General features: G+C 29.1%; 1 pseudogene; it reads left to right on the forward strand.

Moving 5' to 3' along the window:
* Nucleotides 1-6,016: 6,016 nt before the first annotated feature.
* On the forward strand, nt 6,017-6,839 carry LOC149494720 (pathogenesis-related protein PRB1-3 pseudogene; annotated as a pseudogene).
* The last annotated feature ends 1,172 nt before the right edge of the window (nt 6,840-8,011 follow it).

The raw sequence follows: 8,011 nt of genomic DNA on the forward strand, positions 1-8,011 counted from the left end.
AAAATTAAATTAAAAAAAGCAAAACCACTAATTTCATATCAATCCAATTCTTTGAATTTTAAATCAAAGAAAAAAAAAACTACATAGGTAGTCTTTTCATGATAAATTGGATATAGTCATACAAATAATAAATTAAATTTAAAGATCTCAAATATTATTGACTTGAAAATATTCAACTCATCATCTTATCTTATTGTTTTTAAACAGTATAAGACTATTTTCGAACGATGATAGATTACTTATCATGAGAAGAAAAATAAAATTTATACCTAATAATTTACTCAAACATTAAAAATTATTACCAAACAAACCAAAAATAACATGTATTTTTGAAATACATGGTTTTTTTTAACATTTTTCAAATTATTAAATTTTTAAACATACTATATTTGATTTGAAGTTTAGACTACATAAAAATAATTGTTTTTATATTTTTAAATTATGAAAATTTAAAGTTTTAGACATTGTATTGTTTTTCTATCACATATTTGATTTCTACTAAAAAAATAAATAGCATATTTGATTTCAATTTAAAAACTAATAAAAAATCTCTCTCTCTCTCTCTCTCTCTCTCTCTATATATATATATATATATATATATATATTGCCATAATTAAATGAATTTAAAATCATAAAAATGAAAAGACAATTAATTATTGAAAAGTCAATGATGTGAAAGAAAAAGTGGATAAAAAAAAGATGCTCAAAAAATTCACAAAAAAGATAAATCACAATACTTAAATATTAGGGGTTTCACTTTCTTAAGAAAGTGCCACATCAGCATATAGAAAAATAAAATATTTTTCCTTTATATACATATATATATACTAATTGAAAGTGACCAATTTATTTGGAATTGGTATTATATCAACAGGTTAAATAGCCTCCAATCCATTACTAACAAAAACAACAAAGACAAAGGCAAAGCAAAAACGACAATGAGTCAATGACAAAGACAAAGTCGCAATGGGTTCTCAGCTTTTCATAATTTTAATGAGAAGTAGAGGATGCAGATGTCAAGATTTCAGTTGCTGGTAACGATTGAACAAACATTATGAATTTCAGTAGTTCATAATGTTTATCCTAGGTCAGACAGTTCTAAAAGAATAACCTAGGTCACACAATAGAAGCCCACAGAGAAAACGATTATGGTTTTGGTATAGCAGGAGCTGTCGGTGCAACAGCTATTGGTGTGAAAGCAGCAATCAAAATCAGTGTTGATTTCATTCGTTCTAGAGGTATTTATGATTCTATACCTTCGATTTATGTTTTCTATACCTCTATATGATTTGTTTGTATGTTATGCATATGCGATCTTGTGGCTTCCGTTGTATGTTTTTTTTTCAATCAATATCTACATACTTGATTTTTGTGTTTTGATGGAGAAAAAGAAAAAATTCTAATGAAGAAGAACAAGAACAAGAAAAAGAGAAAACAACTAGAGTATTTATTCATTTATGATATGAATCCACTACATATGTAATCATTAACTAATAGAATGTAAATTGAGATTTTTATTCTTTGGCAAATTTAGATGTATTTATCCGAGTAGGAATGTGTACAAAGTTGTTATTTATGGCTTACTATGAGCTTTGTAGACTTAAATTTAATCAAATCTTAGTATTTGTTCGATCCATGGGTTCTAGTTATGACGCACTCACCCTTGTCTCACTTTATTTTTTAGGAAACAGTTTCTTTTTTTGGGTACATTTCGCACTCGGTATTCAAACATCATGTTACCACGGGCCACGACTAATCCAAGCTCAAGAAGTTGTAGGACCTGAAGGGCAGAATATTTCCCTACCAAGTATTTAACGAAGTTGCATCCCTAGGAAGCAGTTTCTTTCCTCCAGTTGAATACTGCTTTATTCACCTTCTTCACTGAGCATGATGTAATATCTAACTATAAGGACTATTATATTCCTTATGATGCGTGCTTATTAAATCTATTTGTTAGTAATTCCGCAATTATAATATATGTTATTGGGAGTAAAATTATAATAGAATTGTGTTAATTTGTATCTTCCATGAATGCTTGATAATGAGTCGCATAGTCCATAACTGCGATAACATGCTTGCAGGGGAGGAGCCAGCTTCCTTAATAAGGAGGGGGCAATGATGTTCTCCCTTAAGTATATTAGTTTTTTTTATGACGTGTATTGCACGTTGACTATGCTCGTTATATACTCATTTTTTGTACTTTGTTAGTATTTTTTATCTATGTAATATTAAAGCATAAGTTTTTATATTGAAATAAATAAAAGTGGCTAATTTATATGAAACTTTGACATACAACTACTTGTAATGTGAATTTATATGAAAAATAACTTCTTTAATCCTGACCTAATCCTTTAATCTCTAATTTATAAATGTGAATTTTTAAAACCCAATTAGGTGCAGAAAAAGAAAAAAAAGCCATCACTTATCTCCAACCCCCTCTTCTTAACTCAAAATTAATATCTATATACAACTATAATGAAAAATAATAATAAATTATTTTTTACTGCTAGGTAAAAGAAAAAATGAGAAAATGATTTGAATTAATAATTGTAATCACTTTGTCTGCAATGGCAGTATTACTTACCCAGTACATTTGAGAAAGAAATTTATGGACATACACATAAATTCTTGAAACCCAAAAAGTGACCCAAAATATAAATATATAGTTCTAGTTTTTTCCAGTTTCCTAAACACTATTTTCTTTTAAGTTAAACAGATTTAGGATATAAAAGAAAAAATTATCAAAAAAATTAAAAATATTTAATCATTAAGATGTCTTATATTTATTGCAAAAGAGATATAAATCTCTTACTAATTTAAAATGATAGCAGTTACAAATCATTCAGTAATGAAAAAGAAAATAAAAAATTATTATTATGAATAAACTCTTTTCAAAACTCATCTAACAAAAAACATTTTAATGTGTATAGATATATAAATATATGAAAAAATATTATATATATTTTTTAAATTAAAATTTTTAAATATTTTCCATCCCAAATTTAATTATGTAAATTCTATTTAAAAATTTATTTTTTAAAAAATATATCCAATCAAATCATACAAACATAAAGCAAAAATATTAATAAAAATAGTTTTTTTTTCTTTTATCTCTCTCCTACATAAAATATTATGTATATTCTATTTGAAAATTTATTTTTTAAAAAATATCCAATAAAATCATACAAAACATAAAGAAAAAAGATCTCTCTCCCGAATAAACTAATTTAAATATGATCAAAATAGAATCAAATATTTAATGAATAAAATATAAAAGATTTTCAAATTTCCCATTATTATGTATATTTATTAAAAAATAAATTTAGAAAAAGTAAAACTTAAAATTTTGAAATACTTAATTATCTATATGTATTTATTTAAAAAATTATTTTTATAAACATATTCAATCAACTAATAAAATATAATTTTTCTAATTGGCTATGACTAATGTTATTTTAGGATATTTCAAATTTTATTAAGGGGGCTATCAAAAATCTCATTATTTTTCCATATTCCAACATTTATATAAAGTTTAAATGGATACATTATGTCAAAATAATGCTAAATGTAAAAAAAAAATTAATTATAAAAATATTTCAAAAATCGCAATAACTAAAAAATAAATTAAGAATATCTATCAATTTTAAGGGAAGCAAAACCATATTCGAATTCAATAAAAAAATTAAGGAAAGAAAAGAATATCCAATTCTAATAAATGAGAATGAAAATCTAATAAAGAGGAACACTGCGTTCTTTTAGATCATGGAAATCATTCATGATAGATTCTATAAAAAATTTCACAGCAATTTTTTTGTCAATATAAATCAGCAATGACTCAGATAGAAAACCGTCTTCCATTTTACTATGCAATCTTGTTTTAGTTAATTTCATAGCAAAAAATGATCGCCTTATTGTTGCTGTGGCAGCTAGAAGAGTAAGCACAAAGGTTATCAATCTATATACAAAAGGATATATTTGTGATTTTCTTGTTTTCACTAATCACCGATGATAGGTGTTATTTTTATAGTATTTTTAATATAGTTTTTATTAGGATTTTTAGTATTTTTAATTACTTTAATTAGTTTTTATTTAGTTTTATTTTTGCTTTTGTTCAAAGCTTCCTTGAATCATAATTCACTTGATCTTAAGGAAATTTGTAGGGTTTTGGCACAAAAAAGAGCGCAATAAAGCAAAACACTCAGGGTCTAGCACACCCTGCCCGTGCACATCAGCACACCCGTGCTGGATTTAGGAAAAAATCAAGTAGAGACTCAGACTCTAGCACGCCTAAGCCGTGCTATATGGCACGCCCAAGCCGTGCTATATGGCACACCCGTGCCAAATGAGGACATCAAACCAAAGGCGTGGTTGCCTAAGCACAGCCCATGCTGCATTTTATCATGAAGACTCAGAGCCTAGCACGCCCTAATCGTGCTATGTGGCATGCCCGTGCCACAGATTCTTCTCTTGACGTGCCCCTAAGCACGGTCCGTGCTGAAACTTCCTTAGAACTTAAGCTCTAGCACGCTGGCAAGCCCGGACTGTGCCGCACAGCACGCCCGTGCTAAGAATCAAGTGCTGTTTTGAGTCAAGAACGCCAACCAATCCCTACCACTTACATGGGCCCACCTAAGATACTTTCCTGACATACAAATCAAGTTCTAATCCTAGTGAATTAAAAGTGTTGGATTTATTCTTAATCTTCTCAATTTTAGTTGTTGAACATTTTTAACTTTTAGATTAGCGAATTAAAAGTTTCAATTAAAACAGTTATATATATTAAATACTTCAATTTTTATGAATCCAACAGCCGCAGTCGGCCCACAGCAATAAAGCGGCGACCAAGAGAGAAAAAAAAAAAAAGAGAGGGAGAGGGTCTATCGCAAGAGGAAGAAGAGGACCAAAGTTTATAATCCTTCGTTTTTTTCAGTCGCAAACTGCTTGACGTGGCATTTTTTTTATTGCAATTTGCGACCGAGTTTGGCAAAAAAAAAAAACAAGCGATCATGGGTCGGTCGCATCCTTTGTGGTGGGAAATCTTACATCTGAAATTTGCGACTGACTTTCTCGTCATCGTCGTACAATAGCAAAGACGATCGCAACGTATCGCACATCGATCGCTAATTTCTTCCCTCCAAATATTTTTTGCAGAAAAAATTATTAGTTGTTGTTTGTCGCAAATCGGTTGGTAATTCGCGACCGTTTCTTATCTGTCGCAAAATGGCGAATTTTTTATATTGATTTATTTAACGCATTTTCAATTATTAGATATACGTTGAATAAGTGTGATACTTTATGTGTCTTTTGATACTAATTATTGCATAGTGATTTTCATAGTAAAATACTCTCTCCGTCCCATTTTATTTGCTTGTTATTCTTTTTTTTGATATTCTATAATATTTATAAGGTTTTTAAATTTATCTATGTAACCAATTGTTTTTCCCATGATATCATTTATAATTGTTCATTAAATGAATGACTTTTATTAATATCTTCATAAATTAAGGGTAAAAAAGAGCAAAATAACTTTTATTGACTAAATTCTTAATATGCGTGTTTTATCAAATTATGCAAACTAAATGGGACGGAATTAGTATTTTGTTAAACCATGCAAATAAAATACGGAAGGAGTTATAAGTTTAAGGATTCAACATGTATAATTTTATAAGTTGAAGGTTTTAATAGGTCAATGCACAAGTTGAGAATATCAATTAATTTTTTATTTTGTGAAAAAAAAAAAGTTTACATGTGAACTTATGTTTTTGAATAATGAGTAAATTATAATTGAATGATAAAGATTGATTAGTCAATGATTGGAACTTCAATTGGAAACCGTTTTGTTAGTTAACAACATCAAACTGTCACTAATCCTTCACATGAAGAGTAACGTGTTTTCCACCTCAAATCATCTAGAGATTGAACTATTAGCATGTGAACTGATTCTTATTCAGCATCAAATTATTTCTGCTAATTATATATATATATATATATATATACCTCAACAATACATCAATTAATGGAGATGATAGGAACCTTCCTCCTTTTGTCTCTCCAGCCAATACTCTCTTTCTCAGCCCCAGTCCAAGAAATTTCCTCGTCTAGACGTTTACTAGTTAATAAAAGTTCAAGCGACAGCATAATAAAACAGAATAATGTTTTTGTTATGTTCTTTCCTTTATTGTAGACTTTCATTATCTGTTATTTTTTGTATATTAGTTAAGATATTGTCTCAGGTTGTTGAGTTCTTTACGGCTGCTAGTAGTCATCATCTGTTGTATATATATTTCTCAGTTTTGGCAATATACTTCAAGCCTTCATTTTACAATCTGTTAAAACTTTACATAAATGGGCAATTTCTAATACCCCATAACATTGAAAGAGCAAAGCTTGGACTCCCTCCTCTAAAATGGAGCAACAAGATTGGGAAATTTGCGTCGACTTGGCCGTGCAAAAGAGGGAAAGACTGCGGTTTCATCCAATCCAATAGTAATCACGGTGAAAATCTGTTTTGGGGAAGCGGAAAGGACTGGAAACCGGGCGATGCAGTGGCCGCATGGGCAGCGGAGAAATGTTGCAATAGTCATATGACAAATACTTGTACTGAAAATAAAGATTGCTTGCATTATACTCAGATGGTTTGGAAGCAAAGCTTGGAGCTTGTTTGTGCAAGAGTTATATGTGCAAGTGGAGACACTTTTATTACTTGTAATTATCACCCTCACGGTAATGTCATTGGAGAAAAGCCCTTTTGAACCTGTAAGCTCAAAGTTTAGTTAAATAATTGGTACTAAACTTTATGTATATGTATATTAATTAATTAATATTCTCAATGTTTGCTACATGTGCTAACATATAAATATGCTAATCGTTGTAGTTAATATTTGTTGTGATGAATATGCAATTTCTGTTTCTGCATTTTGTATTCAAAGATTATTACTATAATTAGTTTATTGAGATTTGCATTTTCACTCATCTAAAAGATTCACCAACCGATACTTACAGGTTGTAGCTCAGTTCACAATATAGGCTGGATATGTGGGAAGAACTCTCAGATTCGATTCCAACTAAATGCATCTACAGGGAGAAGCGAAAAATCATAACTGTGATTTAGATTCCAACTAAATGCACTACAGGGAGTTTGAATACCGGTGGTTTTACAAAAAAAAAAAAAAAAAATCACCAACTGACTGTCGGGATGAGCATTTGGTCAGCTCAATTCAAATCTTATGAACCGATAAAAACTGAATAAATCAAAATTTTTTCTCAAGGTAAAATCAAATTGAACCGATTAATGTAGAAAATTAAATTCAACGAAACTGAACCGATTCAATTATGAGATTACTATTTCCTCGTCCCTATTCATGCTTGGGCTTTGGCGCACTGAATGGTCGGATGGTTTTTTACCAGCCAACTAGCATCCATGGTTAAAATACTGGCCTTGTCGAGCTCAGCCACTGCCTAGACCTATATATGTTGATTTTTTTGTAAAATGTATTTTAATTTTGTATGGTCAAACTTAAAAAATATTTACTCTGTGGTTTAAAATTAATTATTTAATTAATTACTTAATTTATAAAAAAAAATAAAATAATTCAAAAATAATATTTTATTTTAAAAATGCCATAATACATTATTATCCTCTAATGAATCATGTTTTTATTTAAATTAATTCCAAATATATTTTAATTCAAAATTCAAGATATTTGAAATAACCCGATTTCTAAAATTCAAAAGTTTTCAATTTAATTACCAAGAATCTAAAAATATTATTTTATAATAACTAAAATTTTAAACTTTATAAAAAAATAAATCAAGGAAATCAAGTAACCGACCATAAACCAAGAAGGAAACTATAGATCCGATCAAAACCATTTCAAACCACTGAAAGTTTAGAAATTTCTGTCAAATCAAACCAAAAACTCATCTAAGCTTGTCAATTGGACCAAACCGCACCAAGACAACTCTTCTCCCCATTTCACAGTCTCGCTCTCCTCTCTCCCGATCGCAGCAT

The sequence above is a fragment of the Jatropha curcas genome, chromosome 7 (genome assembly GCF_041381405.1).
Source record: "Jatropha curcas cultivar XTBG-Jc1 chromosome 7, XTBG_Jcur_1.0, whole genome shotgun sequence".
Lineage (NCBI taxonomy): Eukaryota > Viridiplantae > Streptophyta > Magnoliopsida > Malpighiales > Euphorbiaceae > Jatropha > Jatropha curcas.